Source organism: Pteronotus mesoamericanus, unplaced genomic scaffold (assembly GCF_021234165.1).
Source record: "Pteronotus mesoamericanus isolate MK-2021 breed Mesoamerican mustached bat unplaced genomic scaffold, CSHL_Meso_final contig_20, whole genome shotgun sequence".
Classification (NCBI taxonomy): Eukaryota; Metazoa; Chordata; class Mammalia; order Chiroptera; family Mormoopidae; genus Pteronotus; species Pteronotus mesoamericanus.
Window position 1 is genome coordinate 8,022,278 of NW_026555085.1, and position 26,033 is coordinate 8,048,310.

Consider the following 26,033-nt stretch of genomic DNA (forward strand, 5'->3'; position numbering starts at 1 on the left):
AAGGCTAAAAGAATATACCTCCACTGAACCAGCATTGCAAGATGTGCTAAAGGAACTGCTTTAGGAAGATGAAGAAAAAGAGTCTATGAATACCCAGTTCCTTTCACAGTCACCAATACTTGGCATTACCAATATTTTTAATACTTATTAATCTGTGACAATAATGTGATATTTTAATTGTTCCTTTATTATTTGTTGAAACTGAGCCTTTTTTTAATGTTTCTTGCCTCTATTATTTTTAAAAAGCTTTAAATGACTTTTTTGCTTATCTTTATCCATTTTTCGATTAAATGTTTGTAGAATTTTTTCCCAAAGGAAAAATTAACCCTTTTTTAGTTGTGTTGCAAATACTTTCCCATTCTATTCCTTGTACTTTAACTTTTTTATATGTATATTACTGTATAGTCTTACATGTTTAATATAGTCATATTGTCAATATTTTACTTTATAGCTCCTGGGTTTGAATATGTTACTTCAGGGTTAGAAAAATATTATTTTGTATTTTCTCCTAAAGCTCCTTAGATTCTACATATTGATTTTTAACTCACTTGAATATTTCTTGTATAATGTGTGAAATAGAGCTCTATATCTTTTATTTCAAGTAATAGTGGTCCATGCACTTCGTTTGTTGAATAAGCATTATTTTCCCCACTGATTTGAAATAACAATTAATCATATTACACTGTTAGACAGATATATACATTTGTTTCTAGGATGCTCAATTTATTTCATTGATCCACTTGATTATTTCTGTGCTGGTGTCATGTTTTAATTGCTGAGACTTTATAAGGGATTGAAATTTTTTAATAATTTATAATAGATTTTGACATTTAAGAAAATAAATACATAAAATCTGCATAAAAAAGAGAAGGAACTCCTACCTTTTGCGACAATATGGATGGAACTGGAGAATATTATGCTAAGTAAAATAAGCCAGTTGGTGAAAGACAAATACCATATGATCTCACCTATAAGTGGAACAAAATAAACTAATGAAGAAAATAAACCACGGACATGGAAACATGGAGCAGACCGAAAGTGACCAGAGGAGATGGGGAAGGAGGACAATGGTGGAAAGAAGGGGAAGGGACTAGACAAAAAACATGTATGAACGACCCGTGGACATGGACAACAGTTTGGGAATTGACTGTGGGAGCAGGGGTTGAGGTGGGATGGATGGGTGGAGGAGGGCAAAGGGGGAAAACTGAGCAACTACAATAGAATAAACATGATTTTAAAAAGAAAAGATAAGCAAAGGAAAAAAAAGGCATAAATGGATGGGTCAGGTGCCTGCCAAATCTCTCTTTTGCATGGGAATCTATTGGGACTCTGTATGGGATTGAGTAGAGTCACAGTGTAAACCAGCAGAATTTATTGTGAGGAAGTTGAGAGCCTGCTATAAAGGCTCTTAAGTGGAGGAGGAGGACTTAACTCTGAGGGGCCATAGAAAGAGCTTTGTCTGGATGGGTCATTCACTTTCTTTATGTCCAGATTTTTCCCAAGTAAATGTAGGCTGCTATTAAGGATGGAAGGTATGGATTTGTACAGTTGTTCTACATACACACTTTCCATGGATCCCCCTTTCTGCCCTGCTTCTCATTCTGCATTGCTTGTCACATAGTGGCTGCCACTTCTGCAGTCACCAGGCTTCAGCCTCAACCCACTACCATTGCTATCAACGTCTGGACATTTGTTTAAAATCTGTTGTTGATTATGATAAACACACAATTTATTAATACTGCTCTGGGTTCATTCTTCATGTTATTTTTGTGTTTTTATTTCACTTGGGTCTGGGGAAGGGTCAGAGAAAAATGTGGTTAGCTCTCTTGACCTAAAAGTTATCTGGGACAAAGTCAGACCAGTGCTTTCTGATTTAATGATTGATGAGAAATAAAAGGGAAGGGTAGCCTCAATATAATGTTGTAGTTCTTGGAAATCTAGAAGATGAGAATGTACCCAAGTTAAAGCTCCTAATCCTGAAGGGAAGGAAATACAGAAGTTGGTAGTTGAGAATGTGGGCTTTAGAGGCAGTTTATGTGTATTCACATTCTAGTACTCCCTTTTACTAACCATGTAACTGAAAGAATTGTTGAATCTCTCTGTGGGCCTTGATATTTCTCTTTTATAAAATAATAGACCTAATCATAGAGGGAAATGAAACTGCATTTAAAGCACTTAACATGATACCTTGTAAGTCCTCAGTAGGTAATAGAGATGTGGACAGAAGGTATCAGATGATCTGAATGAAAGGAGAGTGAAGGGAAACTTAAGGGAAGGTAGTAGAAAGTGAGAAAGAACACATACAACTCAGATAGTCAGGTTAGAAAAAGAAGTGGAATCAGAAACTGGTAATGAAGGCTGGAAGCTGAGCTGATTGGAGAGTACAAACACAGAAAGGAAGGTCAGGGTCAGTGAAGACAAAGGGGGAGGGGAGAGCAGTCACCAGCCTTGGTTTGAATAGGTGAGGGCTGTGAATGACAGGAAACCCAGAAAACCGTTAAGAAAAGAAGGCTACGGAACTGCAAAGATCAAAACTTCATCTTTATTTGTTTTGTTTTGTTTCTAGACCTTGTTTTAAAAGTAAAATTTTATTGTATGTATTGATGGGAAGTAATTTTTACAGAAATTTCATGAGCTTGGCTTCTAAAAAAAAAAACCAAAACTCAATTCCTGAGCCCTTCTCTACACTTTTTATTTTTAGAATTGAGAACTCCTCTTTTTTCTGGGGAAAAACAAATTTAAGAGCCACAGAAGGTTGATAGTTTTCTTCTGGTTAAAATCTTGATTAAAAAAACAAAACAAAACTGGCTGTTGCATCCAGACCAACAACATGATAGAACTTTAGCCAATAAATTCACTTCTTTATGATTAAAAATCAGGCAGTTTAACCTTGGAATTAGTTTTGTCATGAGGGACTTCATATTGTGATTAGTTATCTTAATAGCCAAGTGCGTCTGTGAGCTCAGTTAACCAGTCTCCTGCTACATACGTATAATTTTTAGTGTGCGCGCACACACTACTGTAAAAGCTTATTTGGCCTTATGCTCCCTGCTGTTCTGAATTCTCTGTTTCATTACCAGTATCCACCCACAGCATTTTGGAAAGCCATTCCCAATTAACAGAACCACAACTCAGAATTTTAAGTAAACCACATCTTTCTTAGCTCACTGGAAAGATGTATGAGGCATGTTACACATTTTCCACATCCATCCACTCTTTCGAAATTTATTAAAAATGTATACATATATAAGCAAGAAAATAGGGCATTTTAACTCAGATTTTGTACTAATTTTTCTGTTACTTTAACAAAGGATAAAAAATATAACAGACAACCTTTAAGATTTTTACCTTGAATGTGGGCCAATATTTATTTGAAAAAATACACTGAATGCTGCTGCTTTTTTTCCTAAAGAAAGTTGAATAACTCTTTTCCAGAGATGGTATTACATTACAGCTTGAAATGTATGTCCAGATATGCAGGATGACTTTTTTAAAAAATCTGGGTTTGGGGAAAGAACTCACATAGTCCTGATTTGAACAGCATGTGTTAGCTGCAGCAGAGTCTGTTTTCCAGCTTGGCATTAACTGATAGATCTGTAGCTGACAAGGATTCAGATCCACTTTTTATTTGGTGGCCTGTTGATAAATCCATTTCTAGAAAATGGATTTCTAGGAAATTAAAATCACATCTTAAGGTCTTGATCATCATCCTTTTGGAACAGCAGTTGCGGTAATTGACACAGTTAAAAAAGGAGTCCTTATTGCAATTGGAGGAAGTATGGACTACGAGAGTAACATGTAAAAGTCTGCCTCATCACCAAAGTGTACTTCCAGATGAGTGTTGACTTCACTACAAACCAGTAGAAGCATTAGCTTTAGCCTTACTGTTGATTACCTGCTATAACCATTTTGTCACACACTTTCCCATCAAACCTAAGTAGTGTCAACATTTCTGAGAAATAACTAAGCAGGCATTCTAACCATTCATCTCCAGATATGGCTACTCTGGAATATAGTTGTTAGGTTTTTAAAAAACATAACTTCACACTTACAGAAAAGTTACAAGAAGATTACATAGAGTTCTCAGGAGCATACCCCCCCCCCCCCGCCCCCCCCCCCCCCCCGCCGACCACAGAGTCCCTAGGTGTTAACATTTTACCACATCGAACATTGGCTTTTTCTTTTCTCCCTACCCATTGGCATGCATGTGTGTATTATATCCATATTTCTAATCATTTCAATAAGTTGCTTTTGTTACACTAAAATATTCAGTGTGTAATTCTTACAATCAAGGTTTTATATTAATAGCTATAATAGTTTTCAAACTTTGGAAATTAACATTGGTATAATACCAAGTCTGCCTGAACAAAGTCCAACCATTGTTAAAATAACAAGAACGGTTTGTGTGACATCGATGTAACCTGGCAGCCAAGGGGGGTGGACTGGAATGGGCACGCATGAACAGTAACTTCACTGTGCTAGTTAGTGGGAGTGGTAGCTCCCACTTGAGCATGTGTACTGTGTGGCCGTCGCATCAAAATGAACAAGTAGAGCAACAGATCTGCATCAAATTTTGTGTTAAACTTGAACATTCCTTCTTGGAAACTATGGGGACAACTCAGAAGTCTACAGCTCTGGGCTGTACCTGCTCATGCATCATGTCTCATGCAGAGCTTTTTGGTGAAACATCAAATCACCCAGTCCCCCTACAGCCCAGATTTGGCATCCTGTGACTTCTGGCTTTTCCCAAAATTAAAATCACCTTTGAAAGGGAAGAGATTTCAGACGGTTGATGAAATTTGGGAAAATAAGATGGGGCAGCTGATGGAGACTGGGAGAGCTGTGTGAGGTCCCCAGGTGCCTACTTTGAGGGGAACTGAAGTGCCATTGTCCTAGGTATAATGTTTCTTGTATCTTGAATCTTTAATAAACATGTATTTTTTTTTACTGTTATATGGCTGGGTACTTTCTGGGCAGACCAGAAAGTATTTTTTAATATGGTTGTTCATAGCTGGGACATCTTGATGATAGTACTTTCAGTGAAGAGTGTTGAACAAAGTCAGCTGAATTGAGGTTAAAATGTTAGGTACTTGCTCCTCTGATGTTTCAAATATGAACTAAAAACATTTTTTTTTTAAATCCTCACCCAAGGCTATGTTTATTGATTTGAGAGGAAGGGAGAAAGGGAGAGAGAAAAACATTGATGTGAGAGAGAAACATGGATCAGTTGCTTCCTGTACATGCCCTGACCGAGCATTGAACCTACAACCTAGGCATGCGTCCTGATTGAGAATCAAACCTGCAACCTTTTAGTGTATGAGGTGATGCTCCAAGCACTTGAGCCACCCTGCCAGGGCCTAAGAACAATTTTCACAGTAATCTTATGCAGAATTCCTTGCCTCTGATTTTCCAGAAGCTCACTTTACAAGTGGGGTTATTTCTCTTTACTTCATAAGCTATTTTCTTAAGGCAGCTTTCTTCAACCCACTACACTCTTGGTAGTACCTACATCAACAGTGATTATACCTTGAGTAGTGAACACCTAATATATTCATGGGAGAGGAGAACAAGGCTTTCTTTGGGCAGTTTACCATCATGTATTAAATTATAACTTGAGGTTCATTTACTCTCACATTAGAAAGAGTTGAAATGGCCAGTCAAGATGGCAGCATAGATAAACATAGGACTTGAATCCTTGCACAACCACATCAAAATTACAACTAAACTACAGAACAGCCATTATTCAGAGCCACCAGAAATCTAGCTGAATGGAAGTCCTACAGCTAGGGATTTAAAGAAGCAGCCACATTGAGACTGGTAGGGCGGACAGAGATGCAGAACACCCATACATGGCAGATAAAAGTTGGGAGGGATATCTCAGTTGTGGAGGTCCCTCCAGGGGATTGAGGTGTCTCTGCCCCATGCCAGGACCCCAGCCCAGGTTTCCAGTGCCAAGAAGAGAAGTCTCCGTAGCTTCTGGCTGTGAAAACCAGTGGGGATTGAGGTTGAGGGAGATGGAAGGCTTCTGGAGTCCCAGGCAGTTCCTCTTAAAGGGCCCAACATGGACTTAAACAGACTCACTCCCCCTGGACTCCAGCACTGGAGTAACAGTACAAAAGGCACCAGGGACATATGGGGAGGAACTAAATCATCTGGCATCAAGACAAGAGCTGGTGGGGCAGCTTTCTCCCAGACAGAAATGCTGGCAGAGGCCACTAGTCCTTTTCTGAGCTTCCCAACAACAAAGCCAGATGCAGGTGCCATATCTGAGTCTCCATTAACCTGGCTCACACTGTTTGCCCCGCTCTGGTGATTCCCTGAGACCCCACCCCACCCAAGCTGTTTTCAGTCACTTTTCCATACAGTCTGTGTGGCCCATGTTTCAGATTTTTCTAAAATCTCTCAAACAAGCAGCATCTAGCCTCATTGTGCCCTAGATTTCTTGCTAAGTAGCCTCAGACCTGGCACTAGTGGCAGCTGGACTTGGTTCACAGTTACCCTTTCTTTGGCACCTTCAAGCCTGGCACAAGTAGCAACCATCTACAGATACCTTTGTAGTGCATGCCAGGTTGACCTGAGCAGAACACAAGAAACAGCTGAACTTGGCCTTCATCCCGTGGGAGGCCCAAGAGCCAGGCACCCAGGGGGCAGCTTTAGGCCATGTCAAAGCACCACCCAACCGCCCCTACAAGCAGCAAACTCAGCAGGCACCAGAGCTCCACTGAATTAAGTCTTGCTTTGTGGGGCGGGACCCTGCACAGCTGATCCTCCATGGTGGTTGCAGTCAGTCCTTAGAGCCAATCAGTCTGTGGGTAAATACCTCCCATTGATGCGCCAACAGCAATCAAGGCTCAGCTGTCATACCACAGGAAGGTATACACAGCCCACAGAGTGGAGAGTGCACCTTGAGTGCCCAGCTTTGGTGAATAGGGAGGCTATGCCACTGGGCCCTACAGAACATCTATTAAATAAAGCCTCTACTAAGCTTGGGAGACATAGCAGCTCTACCTAATACATAGAAATAAACATAGGGAGGCTGCCAAAATGAGGAGACAAAGAAACATATTCCAAATGAAAAAAAACACAACAAAACTCCAGAAAAAGATCTAAACAAAAGAAGACAAAGAATCCACCAGATGCTGAGTTCAAAACACTGGCTATAAGGATGGTCAGTGAACTTAGAACTTTGACAGCATAAAAAAGGGCATGAAAACCATAAAGAATCAGTCAGAAATGAAGGCTACATTAACTGAAATGAAGAATTTATAGGGAATCAAAAATAGAGTAGATGAAGCCAAGAATCAAATCAGTGATTTGGAACATAAGGAAGCAAAAAATAACACCCTATCAGAACAGCAAAAAGAAAAAAGAATCCAAGAAAATGAAGGTAGTGTAAGGAGCCTCTGGCATACACACATTTGCATCAGCGGGGTACAGGAAGGAGAAGAGAGAGAACAAGAAATTGAAAACCTATTTGAAAAAGTAATGACGGGAAACTTCCTTAACCTGGTGAAGGAAATAGATATAGAAATTCAGGAAGCTCAGAGAGTCCCAAACAAGATAAATCCAAAGAGGCCCACACTAGAACACATCATAATTAAACTGCAAGAGGTTAAAAAGAACGAGGGAATCTTGTAAGTAGCAAGAGAAAAGAAGTTAGTTCCCTACAAGTGAACTCCCTTAAGACTGTCAGCTGATTTCTCTTTTTTTTTTTAAATTATTTTTCCAAATACATTTGTCTCTCCCTTCCCCCGCCCACTTTCCCCTGCCCCCCTCCACCCTCTCCCTCCCTCAATCCTTCCCCACTTTGGCTTTCTCCATGAGTCCTTTGCTGTATGTTCTTCACTTACCCCTTCCCTTCCTTTTCCCCTGCCCACCCGTCCCTCCTTCCCTCTTGTCTCTGTTGGTTTCTTTTTCTTTCAGTGTTGCTGGTCTTATTTTCCTTGCATCTTTGTTTTGTTGGTTAGGTTCCACTTATAGGTGAGATCACATGGTATTTGTCTTTCACCCCCTGGCTTATTTCACTTAGCATAATGCTCTCTAGTTCCATCCATGCTGTCGCGAAGTGTAGTAGTTCTTTTTTTCTTTCTGCTGCGTAGTATTCCATTGTGTAAATGTACCATAGTTTTTTGATCCAATCATCTACTGATGGGCATTTAGGTTGCTTCCAACACTTAGCTATTGTAAATTGTGCTGCTATGAACATTGGGGTGCATAGATTCTTTTGAATTGGAATTTTGAGATTCTTAGGGTATAGTCCCAGCAGGGGAATCACTGGATCAAAAGGCAGTTCCATTTTCAGCTTTTTGAGGAAATTCCACACTGCTTTCCACAATGGCTGCACCAGCCTGCATTCCCACCAACAGAGTACTAGGGTTCCCTTTTCTCCACATCCTCGCCAGCACCTGTTGTTTGTTGATCTGTTTACGGTGGCCATTCTGACCGGTGTGATGTGGTATCTTATTGTGGTTTTGATCTGCATTTCTCTGATGCTGAGCATCCTTTCAAATGTCTCTGGGCCCTCTGTATCTCTTCTTTGGAAAAGCGTATGTCCAGGTCCTTTGCCCATTTTTTGATTGGATCATTTGTTGTCTTGGAGTGGAGTCCAGTGAGTTCTTTATATATTTTGGAGATCAAGCCTCTATCTGATGTATCATTAGCAAATATATTTTCCCATACAGTTGGCTCGATTTTCATTTTGCTGATGTTTTCTTTTGCCGTGCAGAAGTTTATTTTGATGAGGTCCCACGTGTTTATTCTTTCCTTTATGTCCCTTGCTTTAGAAGACATATTGCTGAAAAAATTGCTGCATGGAATGTCTGAGAGTTTCCTGCCAATGTTGTCCTCCAGGACTTTTATGGTGTTGCGACATATTTAAGTCTTTTATCCATCTTGAGTTTATTTTTGTGCATGGTGTCAGCTGATGATCAAATTTCAATTTTTTGCATATAGCTGTCCAGCTCTCTCAACAGCATTTGTTAAAGAGGCTATTATTACTCCACTTTATGCTTCTATCCCCTTTGCCAAATATTAGTTGCCCATATAGACCTGGACTTATTTCTGGGATTTCTGTTCTGTTCCACTGGTCTATATGTCAGTTCTTCTGCCAGTACCAGATTGTGTTGATTACAGTGGCTTTGTAATACAGTTTGATATCCGATATTGTAATCCCTCCTACTTAGTTTTTTTTTTTTCCTCAAAATTGCTGCGGCTGTTCGGGGTCGTTTATGGTTCCATATAAATTTATGAAATCTCTGTTCTATTTCTGTGAAATACGTCATTGGTATTTTAATAGGGATTGCATTGAATCTATAAATTGCTTTGGGTAGTATGGACATTTTGATGATATTTATTATTCCAATCCATGAGCACGGTATATGCTTCCATTTATTTGTGTCTTCCTTAATTTCTTTCTTCAGTGTCGAATAGTTTTCTGCATAGAGGTCTTTGGTTAAATTTATTCCTAGGTACTTTATTTTTCTTGTTGCTATATTGAGTGGTTTTGTTTTTTTTTTCTGATTTCTTCTATTTCATTGCTGGTGTACAAAAATACCTTTGATTTCTGAATTTTGACTTTGTATCCCACTGTTTTGCCAAATTCACTTATTAGGTTGAGTAGTTTTTTGGTGGAGTCTGCAGGGTTTTCTATGTACACTATCATGTCATCTGCAAATAATGATAGTTTTACTTCCTCCTTTCCAATTTGGATGCCTTTTATTTCTTTTTCTTGTCTGACTGCTGTGGCTAGGACTTCCAATACCATGTTGAATAGAAGTGGTGAAAACGGACATCCTTGTTGTGTTCCCAATTTTAGCAGGAAAGCTTTTAGTTTTTGCTCGTTGAGTATAATGTTGGCTGTAGGTTTTTCACATATGGCCTTTATTATGTTAAGGAATGCCCCATATATTCCCATTTTGGTGAGTGTTTTGATCATAAATGGGTGCTATTTCTTATCGAATGATTTTTCTGCATCTATTGAGATGATCACGTGGTTTTTGTCTTTCCTTTTATTTATGTGATGTATTACGTTTATTGTTTTGCGTATATTGAACCATCCCTGCATCCCTAGGATGAATCCCACTTGATCATGGTGGATAATGTTTTTAATGTATTGCTGGATACGGTTTGCCAATATTTTGTTGAGGATTTTAGCGTCTATGTTCATCAGCGAAATTGGCCTGTAGTTTTCTTTCTTTGTAGGGTCTTTATCTGGTTTGGAGATTAGGGTGATGCTGGCCTCATAAAAAGAGTCTGAGAGTTTTCCCCTCTCTTGTATTTTTTGGAATAGTCTGAGAAGGACAGGAGTTAGCTCTTCCTTAAATGTTTTATAAAATTCTCCTGTGAAACCATCCAGCCCAGGGCTTTTGTGTGCCGGGAGTTTCTTGATTACTGCTCCAATTTCCGCAGATGTTATTGGTCTGTTCAAGCTTTCTCTTTCTTCCTCCTTCAGTGTTGGAAGATTATACTTTTCTGGAAATTTGTCCATTTCATCGAGGTTTCCAAATTTCTTGACATATAATTGTTCATAGTAGTTTCGTACAGTCCTTTGTATTTCTGTGGTATCAGAAATTGTTATTTCTCCTCTTTCATCTCTGATATTATTAATTTGGGTCCTCTCCTTTTTTTCCTTGATGAGTCTGCTTAGAGGCTTGTCGATTTTATTTATCTTTTCAGAGAACCAGCTCCTGGATTGGTTGATCCTTTCAATTGTTCTTTTCGTCTCTGTGTCATTTAGTTCTGCTCTAATCTTGATTATTTCCTTCCTTCTACTTGCTCTGAAATTTATTTGTTGTTGTTTCTCCAGTTCTTGAAGTTGTAGTGTTAGGTCTTTTATTTGAAATGTTTCTATCTTTTTTAGGTAAGCCTGTATTGCTATGAACTTCCCTCTCAGGACTGCCTTTGCTGTGTCCCATAGGTTTTGGACTGTTCTATGTTCATTTTCATTTGTTTCCAGAAATTTTTTGATTTATTCTCTTATCTCATTATTGACTCATTCATTGTTTAATAGTCTACTGTTTACTTGCCATGAGTTTGCAAGTTTTTGAAGTTTCTCTTTGAGGTTGATTTCCAGTTTCAAGCCCTTGTGGTCCAAGAAAAAGTTTGGTATTATTTTAATTTTCCTGAATTTGCTGAGGTTTGCTTTGTGTCCTAACATGTGGTCCTTCTTTGAAAAAGTTCCATGCTCATTTGAAAGGAACGTGTATTTTGCTTCTTTGGGATGTAAGGTTCTATATATGTCAGTTAAGTCCATTTGCTTCAATGCGTCATTCAGCTCCACAATATCCTTGTTGATGTTTTGTTTGGAAGATCTGTCCGTTTTTGACAGTGGGGTGTTAAAATCCCCTACTGTCAGTGTGTTTCTGTCTATGTCTTTTATTAAGTCCTCCAAGATTTTCCTTACATATCTGGGTGCTCCTATGTTGGGTGCATATAAGTTTACAATGTTTATGTCTTCTTGATAGATTCTTCCTTTAAGTATTATAAAGTGCCCCTCTGGGTCTCTGTTTATGGCTTTTGTTTTGAAATCTATTTTGTCTGATATAAATGTTGCTACCCCCGCTTTCTTCTCTTGCCCATTTGCTTGGAATATTTTTTTCCATCCCTTTACTTTCAATCCCTGTAAGTCTTTTGCTCTGAGGTGGGTCTCTTATAGGCAGTATATGTGTGGGTCATGTTTTCTTATCCATTCAGCTATCCTGTGTCTTTTGATTGGGGCATTTAGTCCATTTACATTGAGAGTTATTATTGATAGCAACTTATTCGTTTTTTCCCTTTGTACCTGTGTTTTTCTCTTTCTCGCTCTTTTTCTTCATCTTCTTAAAGCAGTCCCTTTAGCATATCTTGTAGTGCTGGTTTGGTGGAAATGTATTCTTTTAGCTACCTTTTGTCTGGGACACTCCTTATTTCCCCTTCTATTTTAATTGAGAGCCTTGCTGGGTAGAGCAGCCTAGGTTGTAGGCCCTTGCTTTTCATTACTTGGAATATTTCTTTCATTCCTTTCTGGCTTGCAGTGTTTCTGTTGAGATATCAGCTGGCAGCCATATCAGGGCTCCCTTGTATGTTACTCCCTGTTTCTCCCTGGCTGCCTTTAGGATTCTCTCTTTGTCTTTGATATTTGCCATTTTAATGATGATGTGTCTTAGAGTGGGCCCCCTTGGGTCCCTCTTGAATGAGGCCCTCTGTGCTTCCTGGACCCGTGAGACCTTTTCTCTCCTCAAATTGGGGAAATTTTCCATCATTACTTTTTCAAACAGGTTCTCTATCCCTTGCTCCTCTTCTCCTTCTGGTTTCCCTATTATGCAGATATTATTGCGTTTCAGGTTGTCCTGCATTTCCCTAAATGCCTCTTCATTGTTTTTGAGTCTTTTTTCCATTTCTTGCTCTTTCTGGGAGCTTTTTTTCTACTTTGTCCCCCAGCTCACTGATTCGATCCTCTGCTTCATCTAGCCTGCTTTTGATTCCTTCTACTGTGTTCTTCAATTCAGAAATGGTATTCTTCATATCCTTTTTGTCTTCTTGATAGTTTCTTTGTCCTTTTCCAGGTTGCTATAGTTTGCTGTAAGATCCTGATAGTTTCTCTGCAGTTTCTCATAGTTATCTTTGAGCGCACTGAGCTCATTGAGCTTCCTTAGAGCCATTGTTTTGAATTCAATATCTGATAGTTCCCTTGCCTCTATTTCATTTAGCTCTCCCTCTCTGTGGGGATTACTCCTTTCCCCTCATTTGGGGGAAGCTTCTTTTTCTTCCCATTTTTGTGAGAGTCTATTATTCATTCATTCATTCATTTATTCATTTTATTTATTTATTTTGCTTCTTCTTCAATTGATCCGTCTAGATTTCCTGACTTTGTGGATTAAACTTCTATGGTGATAGGCGGGTCTTTTTATTTATTTATTTTTTTCCTTTTCTTTCCTTTCTGGACCTGCCTCTGATGATGTCAGTTGTTGACCCTATCTGACCTTGGGCCATTCGTTTGAGCCTTCCCGGAATCTACTGTCTGTGCCTGTCTCCTGTGATTGTCAATCTAGTCACTTTGTCCTCATCTGTCAGGCTTAGGCACCACAGGGCAGATCAGTGCCTCCTGATGGTGGGACTATCTTGCCCTTATATGCTGCTGTTACTCAGGGCATTAGTCCACCTGAGCAAGATGTAGATTGTGGACTGGGGAAGAGTCAGCACTGGGACTCCCCAATGCCTCTGTCTCCAGTTTCTCCTCGAGGGTCTCTGGGCAGCTCTGTGACCCCTTTGGCTAGGGATCCACTATTTCTGCGGACTGCGTTGTAATCACACACCTTCCAGCTCCTGCGCCCGCTTCCGTGCTTTGGGGGCATGGCCTGCCTGCACAAATTGGGACTAAGGACTGTGGAGGGAGTCTGCTCTGGGGATCTCAGATAATCCTCCAGATCTTTCCCCAACTCCTCCGTCTCCAGTCTCTCTGTGCAGCTATGTGTCCCCTTTGGCCAGGGATCCTCTGTTTCTCCCAGCCAGTCTGCACTCAGCCCCCAGCCCACATGTGCACAAGCTGTGTGTGGAGCGCGCAGAAGGCATGTTTATTGGTTCCCTTATGCCTGAACAAGATGGTAGCTGCAGAGTGGGATGTGAGTTATCACCGGGGCTCCACCGGCTACCGTCTCAGTTCTCTTCACAAAGTTTTCCTCGCCAGTCTTTCCTCAGGCACCAGCCCACTCTCCTGCCGCCTCTACCCAGAGATCAAGGAAGGTGGCCGCCACTGCACATTTTTGTGTTGGCCCTTTAAATGTCTCTTTGCATCTCCAGCCGCCTGTCTATGGCAGAGATTGCCCCTAAGCTTTTCGGGGTTGCATTTTATCTGTCCGTTTTCCTGGTTTCAGCTGCTGTAGTCTAGGGGGTCCCTGTTTATGGTTCAGACTCTGTTCTTCTTAGAGGGATCCAACTGGCTGTTTCAGTGTCCCTCTTATGCTGGTGCCCGTGGGCGCCCAGCCCACCCCCTCAAGCCTCTACCGCACTTCTCACCTGTTGTGATGTGTGAGAGTTGATTCCACTGTCTGTCCGCAGCTCCAAGGCTCCTCTCCCTCTATTGTTCCATTGTTTTCCAGGTGTTTCCAGGTGATTTCTCCACTATTTAGTTGCAATTTCAGTTTGGTCTTGGGAGGAGGTCCGCGTGACTCCTGTTCTCTCCTCCACCATCTTTTCGACCCTGATTTCTTAATAGAAACTTTACAGGCCAGAAGGGATTGTCAAGAAATACTCAGTGATGAAAAGCAAGGACCTACAACCAAGATTACTCTACCCAACAAAACTATCGTATAGAATCAAAAGATAGATAAAGAGCTCCCCAGACAAGAAAAAACTAAGAGTTCCTCACCACCAAACCAGTGTTATATGGAATATTAGAGTCTTCTTGGAGGAGGGGGAGGGAGGAAAAAGATTAAAAAATATGAACAATAAATAAAATGGCAATAAGTACACATATGTCAACAAGTAGAATCTAAAAAACAAAAATAAATTAACAAGCAGAACAGAAACAGACTCATGGATACAGAGAAAATTTTGACAATTGGCAGATCAGAGGGAGTTTGGGAGAATGGGTATAAAAGGTGAAGGGATTAAAAAGTACAAATTGGTTGTTACAAAATAGCCATGGGGATGTAAAGTACAGCATAGGGAATATAGTCAATAATGGTCTAATAACTATGTGTGGTGTCAGATGGATATGAGATTTATTGGGATGATCACCTACTAATTATGTAATGTCTTAATCACTGGGGTGTATACCTGAAACTACTGTGATATTGTCTGTGAACTGGAACTGAAAATGAAAAGTGATTTTAAAAAAGAGTAAAAATGAGGTACAGAAATATTTATAAATTTAAGGATTTACCCTGGGAATAATGAACCAAAAGACTAGACCTTGGGTGGCAAAAAAACTAAGCGATAAGTAGAGAGAGCTGAATTAAGCTACTGCTAAATTAGAAACCAAAATAGTTTAAAAACAAATCACCTATTTAATTTTAACATCTATAGTACTTAGTTATGCATTCAAGCTGATTTTTTTTTAATAGCAAAATAAAAACATTAAAACTTTTTTCCTCTTACATTAAGCCTGGAATACAGCCTACAGGATGACAATCTCTCATTGAGAGATTACCATCATTAGGAACTCCTTCCCTGTTATAGGGTTATTCTTTATTATTACCATCATCATCATCATCATCATCGTTGTTGTTGTTATTGTTTTTTTATTGTTGAGCACCAGTGGAGTACTAAACATAGCCAGCTCTACCCCTGCCCTTTAGAGCCTTGCATTATAAGTCAGACAGGCAAAAGAACTGGAATTTTTAAAACACAGTTTCATAGGCATGAGATGATTTGCATTTGAATATTTGATCTTTTGTCTCTATGTTTTTAACAAAAAGTCAAAAAAATTGAATTAGTGTCTCATCTTTACCCATTTCCCAACCCTACCCTCATACTCAGTGTTTTTCTGTAAAGAACACCTATTTTCAGTCTTCCTGGCCCAAAACCCAAAGCAAGACCAGGTTAACCCCTGGGCAGATCATTCATGCTTTGGAGGCCGAGATAGTGGAGTACAATATTATTTGAAGACTTCTGGCCTATCTCTTCCTTCCAAGGCTTCTTCAAATATAAGTCAGCAGTAGGAAGAAGTGGCCATAGTCTATGGCTGTCTACTGCCCAGGTGCTTAAAACAGTTATGTAATTTTATATAACATAATTTGAAAACCCCGAGGCTTCATGTAACTACAAAGTAGAAGTCTTCATATTTTTAGTCAACTTCTAATTGAGCATTCTAAGAAACTAAATGAAAACAGTATTGTCTTACACACAATTGTGTGAAAGTAAATCTGGATAAACAGATACTTGATAGATTCTCTCAAATTTCCCTTTGTTTGGGCAAATGAAAATAAATCATGGCTGATCTTAGTTTTGTGGAAAAGATAATAAAATAGAAGTTCAAGACCAGTCTTAGTACTGTAAGGGTGTTAGAACCCTCATGATTATACATCTGATTTGTGGTCAGGAACATAAATTGGGGAACCTGGGCATGTGGCCTTTGAGACGTATATCTTTCTCTTAGGTTTCTTAACCTTGCTTCTCGCTCTGTTTGTACCACCTTGCTACCTTATTCTGTACTCTATCGGTGCTAAAATGTAATGTTTTAAAAAATCAATGCATTGTAATGTTGTTGGACTCTAAAATACCCAAGCAGGTTAAAAAAGGAAAGATTATCTGTTGAGGATAATTTGTCAGTTAAAATGAGTAACTGAAAAAATCTATGAGGAAAACTAACATGATTTAGTTAGGCAGGCAGGACAGGTCTTTCAAATAGAGAAGCTGAAACAAGGAAGTGGTGCCAGACCAGTACCAGCCACAAAGGATGACTACTGCATTGCTAGTCTGACAGGTCTGCTGACCAGTACCTCTGTGTAGAATTAGCTCCTGGTGATAACCCTTTAAGTAAATAGTGCAGCAAGAATGACACCTAAACAGGAGTAGTAGCTGCAGTTTTTCAGATGACCCAGGAGTGGGTTATTGTCTCCCCGCCCTCATCTGTGCCTTTTTAAAGAGGTCTAGTATATGAGCTGGGTAGGAAGCTAGCAGGGTGATTGAGAAGAGAAAGCTTTGTCTTTTGCCTGTGGGGCCCATGTAAAGGAGAGAAGGCATGTTTTACCTTTTCTGACCATTGAAACAAACAAAATTTCAAATAACAAGAACTGGCTTTTCTTTTGTTACTGAGAGAAAGGAAACGTTTTTTGTATCATCCTACAAATAAATAGTAAAGAAACTTTTGTGGGCAGATTTTTTTTTTTTTAAATAATATGAGAAGAAAAAATAAAGCTGATTTTTATGAAAATTAAATACTGTGTCTACAATCCACAGAAATCCAGAGAGTTAGCAGGAATGGGCATGAAATAGTATGAGAAATGCCTTATAAATCATATTCTAAGAGCAGAGGACAAGTTGGGTTATTCCAACTCTTCAACAGAGATGTATCTTAAAGAAATTGCACCACAATATTTGGATAAGAAGATTCTAAGTGGAACAGAGAGAGGTGCTTGTTTTCATTCCCTTCCTGGCCCAGGATCTGCCTTAACATCCTCATTCTAAAAACTGCAGCATTTTTGTACACAGGAAGTAGAAGAAATTCACCTTCATGGTAAGGTATGCTCATGGAAAAGCAGAAGTAGAATCTTGAAGTGTGACAACAGTTGGCGATAAGATAGCATAGTGGTTAAGAGCAAGAACTCTAGGCCAGGTTGCCTGGGTTCAAATCCCAGTTCTACTTACTAGTTGTATGATCTTTGACAATTCACTTAACATGTGCCTCAGTTACCTCATCTTAAAATGCAGGTAATAACAGTACATTCCTCATAGTCTTGTTATAAAAGCTAAGTGAGTTAACATACATAAAAGCATTTAAAGAGTGCTTTGTATTAGTTTTTGTTACTGCAATTATTACCGAAGGTTAACTTAAGGAATCTCTTTTGTCATATCTATCTACTGTGATGAGAGGCCTTAAAAATGAGTTTGGACAAAGGGATACATTTATATGTCTGTGTGTATGCTCATATATGTGACATTCTTGAATACATTAGTGTTTGCCACGGAGCAAGGAGGGAGAGAGGGAAGTAGGCATGGCTGTAAAAGGGCAACATTAGGATTTCTGTGGTGATAGAAATATTCTCTAGCTTAACTGTATTAATACCAGTATCCTGGTTGTGATATTGTACTAGAGTTTTCGAAAGGTAATCACTGGGAGAAACTGGGTGAAGGGTACATAGAGTTTTTCTGTATTGATTCTTATAGCTACATATGAACCTACCATCATATCAAAATAAATTATTTATTTTGATAATATAAAAAGAAAATGGGCTTGGGAAATTACTGATAAAGAAAAAATGACAGTTAAAGCTATGTACGTATGGGAGCAGACAGATGGACGAATATTAAGGTTAATAAATGTGATGGAAGGAAAACTGTGAACTAGCCATTGACATTTTAGTGAGATATTTGTGCACGCCCAGAAAAAAAAAATTGAACCAGTTGGGCTCGTAGAGGAAAGATAAATAACAGTTTATTCCCCTAAAGACCTTTGGAAATGGTCTTCTCCAAATGCCTTTGCTTCTCAGACTGTGAAATGGAGAATTGATGATTTTTGGTAAAGAGAACTTAGAAGGTGGATGAGCAACAACTTATATACAAGTGGTATTGTGGAAAACAGGCCTCACAGAAAAGGATGACAAATGTTAGCTAAAAAATCACCTCTCTACATATGTACAGTAGAGTTCTTAAGATCAAGAGGGTACCTTCTTTGACCTTTTCCTCAACTGCTTCCTAATCACCACCCCACCAAGCAAAGTGTATCATTACCTTATTTTGTGCTCATAGCATTCTGCTCATATACTAGTATGCCACTATTATGCTGTAGGTTTATTTGTATATATGGCTTTCCCTTTGGATTGTGGTCTCCTTGAAGGGGGAGATCACTGCTATACACAGTTCTGATTTGCCAGTTCAAAACCCAGTGCCTGGCACACAATAGTCACTTGAGAAATAATGAATGAAATACTTACTATTGCCATGGCTCTGATTAGAATGGTCATTAATCTAGAGGCCTAAATAAATGAGATCATGTAAACTGAGACTATTTTTGTACTTAATAAGATTGTGATTATTTTTGTAAATGAACCTTCCTGGGTGTTTATTTTCTATTTTTTAATTCTGGTGAAATTTTTCCTTAGGTTTAAACTAAGGAAGAATTTTGGAGATTTGAATGATTCAGCAATGAGGAGATATCTCACAGCAGCAATTAGCAACACCATAGAATCAGTCAGAAGGGGAAGGGCAATCAGAAAAAGGCCAAGGAGGTAACCGGAGGAATGACTTGTGGCCTTTTGGGACCACCTTCAGCCACAGACAGTGCCGTCAGACTATAAGAAATCATGGGCTAAAACACATCTCCTCATGCTTGCCTAAGCATCCATTCCTTGCTAAGGCACAGATGAACTGTAGTCTAGTGTACCGTATGTGGCAGGGGTGCAAGTAGGCAGTTAGAAAAAGAGCATTCCTCCCCTCATTGCCAGGGAGCAACAGGAACTGAGCTGATTATACAGTACTTGACCTTCTTCACTGGCCCTACTTGTGCCAATCCTCCAACCATGTAGATTTCTCAGATGCCTGCTGGAAGTTTTAATTTCTGGTCTTGGATATGAAGCAGAGAAGATATACAACTATAAATCTCCTTCCTTACAAGTTAAATGATGCCATTAAAAAGATAAGGGAGAAAGAGAAGGAAGTAAGGGAGGGAGGGAGGGAGGAAAGAAAGGAGGAAAGAGAAAAGAAAAGGTACATTCCACAGGAAGACTATCCAGGACTATTCAGAAAGTCCATGTTTGAATAAAGGAAGGTAAAAAAGAAAGAACAGTTTGAGGAGCACATACTGTTGTATATCAAAGGAGACTTAGACGTAAGATCCAGATGTAACATATGAAACTTGATAGGGCATGACTTTGAAAACTGGAGATTATTTGGATGTGGACTAGAATGACATTGAAGCATTCTTAATTTTCTTAGGTGTAATATTTTGGTTATGTAAGGAAATGCCCTTATTACTAGCTGTACGTGTATATATATTTTGATGTTTGCAACTTATTTTTAGATACTTTGTGGGAGGGAGTATAAATATGGAGGGGAGAGATAAAGTAATGTGACAGATTAACAGTTGTTGAATCTGAATGGAGTCTACACAGGTGTTTGTTGTAGTATTCTTTGAACTTTTCTATATGTTTGAAATTTTTCAAATTAAGAAGTTGGACGAAGGCTGAGTACTTTGAAGGCTGAGTGCCTGAGTTCCTCCTGAGGTTAGGGACAGAACAAAGACGTCCTCTCTCAACACCCCTATGCAGCATCATATTGAAGCCTACTCAGTACAATAGGCAGGCAAAAGAAATAAAAGGCAGTTAATTAGAAAGAAAAGGTGAGGGAAAAACACTTCTTTTAGAACTGTTGGACTCCAGTGCCATAATTTTAAAGATTGTTTTATTTAATGGAGAGCTGTTCTCACCATAGCACATTAGGTTCTCCTACTTGATCTTTTCATGAATTCATACTCATTTTTTTTTCTGGTGTCAAGATGTTCCACCAAAATCAGCTTTCAGCTACCCTTATAGAAGGAATCAGAGGGGGGAAATGGACTAAGAGGAAGTGACAGACCTGATCCCAGCTTTAAAACATGACTTTGGGACATGTGGGTGCTCATCTCTTGAAGGGTACATGTCATGACTCATCACTGTTCGGCTGTTCTTTAAGCCATCTTTCAACCAGAAAAGTCCCTACAGAAGCAGCTTCTGCACTGCTGTCATGAGGACCAAAATCAGATGATTAGATGATAAAATGACCTCCAAGAAGATGCCTGATGCTTTATGTTTTTTAAGCATACTGAAGAGGACAGAGACCCCAAAAGTTCAAGTGCACTCCCAAAATAGTCAGCTCTACTGATAGATGATAGATAGATACATAGATAGATAGACAGATAGACAGACAGACAGACTGACAGAGATAGAGATACCCTAAGGTCTCCCAATCTTGTGTTCTCAGCAGGGAAGAAGAGTCAGAGGTCTGCTTTCAGCCTTGAGGTTGTGATGAAGAAGACCAGTATCACTAATAGCATAGGAGACAGCCAGAGAAAAATAACCGGGAGGGATTTGGAGGTGGAGATAGAAGAAAAGAGCGACTAAGAATAGTGCTGCCTGGCAGTTTGAGAACAACTGACCTTTGAAATAGTTATGATCTAAGACAAGACATCCTAGGTGTATTTCAAGCTAGATTCATCTCCATGTCATATATCAAGTGAAAATGAAGGGATCTGGCACAAAATTTTAATAATCAGCCTCTTCCAAAGACTTGAACTTCTTTCTCTGTCCATGTAATAACTTTTGACAAGTGTGTTATTCCAAAATTGTCTAAGGGCTATTAGAAAGATAAGAAAGAAGGGGGAAGTCCCAGTTGAATAAAGTGGGAAAAGTTCGTAATGGATAATAAGGGAGTTTTCTCTCCTAAAGTCATTCATGACACACAGTAAAATGCAAGGAGAGGATGAATCTAATCCCTGCATAAACTCTGAAAGTACAGCATGAGGAGAAACACAGAGAAAATACCTATAAAACATTTTTTAAGTCTCCTAGTTTTGTCAGTGAGAATGTGATGCTGTTCATGGACAGAGGTTTTAGTAGCTTAAGCTGCTTTTAAGTGGTCAAAGGCAAGATAGCAGTGATGTGTGAGGGTTCATTAATTATTGCTCTTACTGATGTTTGCACAGGCTGTTGGGATCATAAATGTCACTCTGTCAAGAGACTGTGATAGGTTCTAAAAAAAAATTGAGTACCTCAAAAGCTGCCATAGAGCCTGAGATTAAACAGATTCATCTTTCTCTCTTAGAAGTGAGGGAAGGTATGAGTGAAGAGAATGGAAGAGAGCGTCCTTCTCTTTGTTGCCACTGTACTTCTCCCACTCTCCTAGTCTCAACTGTGAGGATTGTCCTGTATAGAGGACGAAGAGCCCTCGTGAGGTGTCAGAAGGCCACAGTCATGGTCAGCAGTCCTGGGTGTGTGTAGGCTGCCGGCTGCACAGTGAGGGGAGATGACAAAAGATTGGGATTCAACTCTGACAGGCCTGACACAATTTATTTGAAAATTTCTGGGAGAGAACATGAGTAGTAAAGACAAGAACAGTGACAGTAAGGAACAAATGTGAATTTCTGTCAGAGGCAGAACGGAATTTTAAAAGAAGTATCTCTGTTTGTTGTCCAGTCAAGCTTTCCAGTTAAACTGTGTTTCTAAATTGAAGGTCTTAGCACTACTTTTGCGATTGGCTAGGAAAAGTACAGTTAGAAGAATTTCTCTCTTCTGAAGACTGTGTGTTTTAAAATCACTATACTTATTTGTCTGTCACAAATTAAGCACTAATTACCTTCAAACCTAGGAAACTGATGGGTAAAATACTTTTTCTCAGATTTTTATTTCTAGTTTAATCACATTATAATTCTTGATTAGATCTGATGTGATATTTTTCTCATTCTATTAAATTTAGGCAGAGGGGGAAAAAGGGTCTCTTGTGTGGGTATATACAGACTAGATTGTGTTCTCATGAAAAAAGCATACTGGAAAAGATATGTGCTCTGTTGGCCCTTTATGAATGACCTTAATTAGAAATCACTCTTAACTCCTGGGGTGGGAACAGTTTTTATCTGGCCACTACAGCTCCTCCTGCTGCTAATGAGCATGCTCCTTGCAAGGACTCATTTCTTCTGACAGTTAAAGCTACATGTAAGAGTTATTTCTGTTCACCTTTCTCTCCGTATTTAACCCTTACTGCCCAAGTCAAATTACGCAAGTAGACTGTTAGGTATTTTCTGTCATTGCTGAGGAAGTTCCAAATGCTGCAGGGTAACTGAAATGATGTTTGTGAATAAAAATAAAGAACCAAAGTTTAATTTAGTCAAATATGGACTTCAGATTAGAATTATTGTAGTTTTGACCATGTTTGGATCTTTTCTTTCTGGTAGTCTTTTTTTAATTGACATAAAATATCATTGAATAGTTGAATTATTTAGTTCATTATTATATAATTAGAATCCGTGTCCTGGACATCTGTTTCTCTTATTTAGGCAACTCACCCCTGGCGCAAAGTTTCATTAAATAATTAGCAGAGGAGATGTAAATTTCTTTTTCAGACATAATGATGATCCTGTAGACTGCTGTTTATATTATTAGCTTCTAATTAAAACAGTAAGTTGGCTTGTGAGAAAATGCCAAGGAATGGTTTGTTTCACCAAGAAATTATATATAACAGTCACCTCCCTGATGGCATTGTATAGAGGGTGGTAAACAGTTTAGAGAGCATGTTTCCCCTCCTTTTTTGTGGTAGGGGGCATAGAGGGCACAGGATTCCTTTCCATTTAATAGGCAATGGGCTGTGTGAAGAAAGTTAAGTGGACATATTTCAGCATGTAAAAAAATGATGGATCTCTTAATGTCTAGGGATGTTGCCTTGATTCTAAAAACTAACACATTCTGGTAAACAATTTGTGCCTCTTAGTTTAGGATCATTGAAGGACTGCTTCTCTTGGCTTAGTCCTTCTATACACTGGTGCCTTTGGTCTTAGATTTGTGCAGATGCTGAGGCATTGACTCTCAGAGGGCTGACTAGGGCTGAGCGGTGTTCTTTTAGGATGGCCAGTGCAGTGCAGCCAGAAGCTGTTGGCAGCATCAGAAGCCTCCCTTAGGACCCATTATTTCAAGAATGTCCCATGCCTCCTGCCTACCAGAACAAATAACTCAGTAGTCTTTATCTATAATGTGGATTGGATAAAGGAAAATGTGAGCTTGAGACCAAGCAGACTTACTCTTTAGTTTTGTTATTGAATGCTAATTGGTCAGACAAGATGGAGAATTAGAAGAAAAGAGATCAGTCCCGGGCAGGCCTCCATATTTTTAGGGGGCCCCATCAAGTGGGTTGTTTGTTGATGACCAATGATGATCATGATTAATGTAAATATGAATTCTGTCTCCCAGTTTAGGGATCATACATTTAAAAATATTTTCTTCAAACATCACTCCTGGCCTATTTAAAAATAGTTAGCTATGGATAGCATTGCCACACTGAAAGAAGATTGTCTTCTCCCTGTAGCAAAGATTTGCTTTAGAAATGGAGATGGGTGCTATGCAGGTAGACAGCACATTTGACAGTTTGGGACAGATTCGTGTGAAAAACAGCTTTGTGAGCTCTGCATTTCCAGACACACACTCAATTTTATCAGACAGTGGTGTGAATGAAAGGCGTACTGTCTGAGTGCACCTCTTTTTCGTTAGAGGTGTGTTGTCATCATCTTAAGGCCCTCCAGATTTTAAGAATATTAATAAATGCAAAAGATTCAACTGCCTCCCCTTCTTATGTGGACCCTTCTCTCTCTCTTCTACCCTGGCCCCTGGGGTTGATGGATCACCTCTTGTAAGTACACTCTAGATTTAGAACCTTGTCTCAGAACAGACACCATTTTTCTTTGTATGACTTTTACTCTAGAATTTTCTCATTGCAAAAAAAATGGGGGGGGGGGTCATGCCTAAATAGGGTTATTAATACAAATAGTGCCATTGCTGATTTGTTAAAAAGGACTCCCAGAGGGCAGTGTGGCTCATACTAGGTGAATTATTTTGGGCTGGCTGCTTTGTAATGATTTACATTTAGATTGTTGCTTGTTACTCTTGTCGGGCCAGGGAAGGGGACCTGGTGTGTCTGCGGCTGCCTCAGTCATCACACTGACTAGGTTTGGACAGCTTCTCTCAGCAGAGCTGGGAAATAGGCTGAACTTGCTTTCATTTGTTTTCATCAAAGGCTTTGTTTAGTTGGTTTGTATTTGGGGAAAATGTCATGTGGTCATGTAGGACAGGAAGAACTAAATGAAAAGAAAAATGAAGCTTGCAATTGCTAAGACTAGTGTGTGCCTTCCGTAAGTCAGTGCACAGTTCCGTGGGCTGTGGGGCTGTGAGCTAACGCTTACCATCCTCACTGTCGAGACCTCACAGTGAGCACTCTCTGATGAAGTGTAGCTTCTTCTTCACACAGAGGAAGCCTGGGGTAAAGGATACAGCCTTCATTGAAATGCAGCTAACCGTCTGCTGCTTCTTACTAGATCCATTTCAGCTAGAAAACCAGGAGAAGCCTAAGAGAAGATTCAGTCATTCGAGAACTATATATTGAGTCGTAGGCATAGAGGGCACATTAGCAAACAAAGCAAGTCAAAATAAGTGCTATAGAGGAATAAAAGGCAAGTAGAGGGAGGAAAGGAAATGTGAAGGAAGGGTCCCAAGATTGGTATAGACAGGGTGATCAGGGAAGAAGACTTCATTAGGAACAGTGATCACTTTGCAAGTTATATAAAATGTGTAATCACTCTGTTGTACACCCAAAACTAATATAATATTGTATGTCAACTGTAATTTAAAACTAAATTTAAAAAAAAAGGAAAATGTGACTTAAAAGAGGTTAGATCCCATACAGATCTGAGTAAAGAGTGTTCAAGACAAGGGGAACAGAAGGTGCAGTGACCCTGAGGTAGGACACAAAAGGACGCCAGTGTGGATGGAGCAAAGAGAGAGAGCAGCAGCAGATAAGGTGAGAGAGATGAGAGTAGGGCACATCATTCAGGGCCTTTGTGCTAGGATTGGTGAGATGGTGATGATTTGGACCAGCATTGATGGTGGAGGGGTGAAGAGTGGCAGGATCTGGATCTGTTTTGAAAAAGATTGTCTAGGAGATTGCCTCCCTGAGGTGGTTTAACACAGACCACTTTGGGACCTTGGCAAGAAGTGCATCCTCGGTATGCAGTGGCAACAATTTCAGTACAGAGCCCCCAAGTGCTGTTCTTTTTCAGAAGGAGTTATTCACAGCCTGCCTATTACATTACAATACTGCCTATTTATTGTGTTTTAGTTACTTTTTTGAGGTTATATGAAATACAAGTTGTCACACACTACACCTCCCTCCACCTGGCAATTTGGCACCAACCCTAGGGTTGTGGTACCAAGTGCCTCTGTACCACTCTACAATGGAGGCCCCGGGACAGCTCACTGGTAAACAAGCAGGGATACTCCTTCACTCTGAATACAGTTGGAATTATTCCCAATATTAGAACCTGATTCTTGTCTGTTTAGGAGTAGAAACATGAGTGTTTTTGCTAGAAAGTATTATGGACCACCCTTCAGGCATTGGCTTAGGTATGGAATTGTGCCAAACATGGCAGTATAAAGAAGTATTAGACATAATACCTTCTCTAAAAAATTACATTCTACTTGAGGACCAGCAAACATTCAAGAAAAGATAGATAACCAATACAAGTAGTAAACAGCTACTGCCCAAAGAAGGGGTACAAAGAGAGGATCCCATTTCCAGTTTGAATGGTCTCCTCGTAGAGACAGTTATTTTTAAAAACAACCTAGATTTCCGTTGAGCGACACTCATACTCCTCTCCTGGTTCA

General features: G+C 39.5%; 1 protein-coding gene across 1 annotated transcript in view; it reads left to right on the top strand.

The window, feature by feature from the left end:
* ZFAND3 (zinc finger AN1-type containing 3) overlaps window positions 1–26,033 on the top strand; it is a 367,578-nt gene that overhangs the window by 307,467 nt on the left and 34,078 nt on the right. The window lies entirely within an intron of this gene.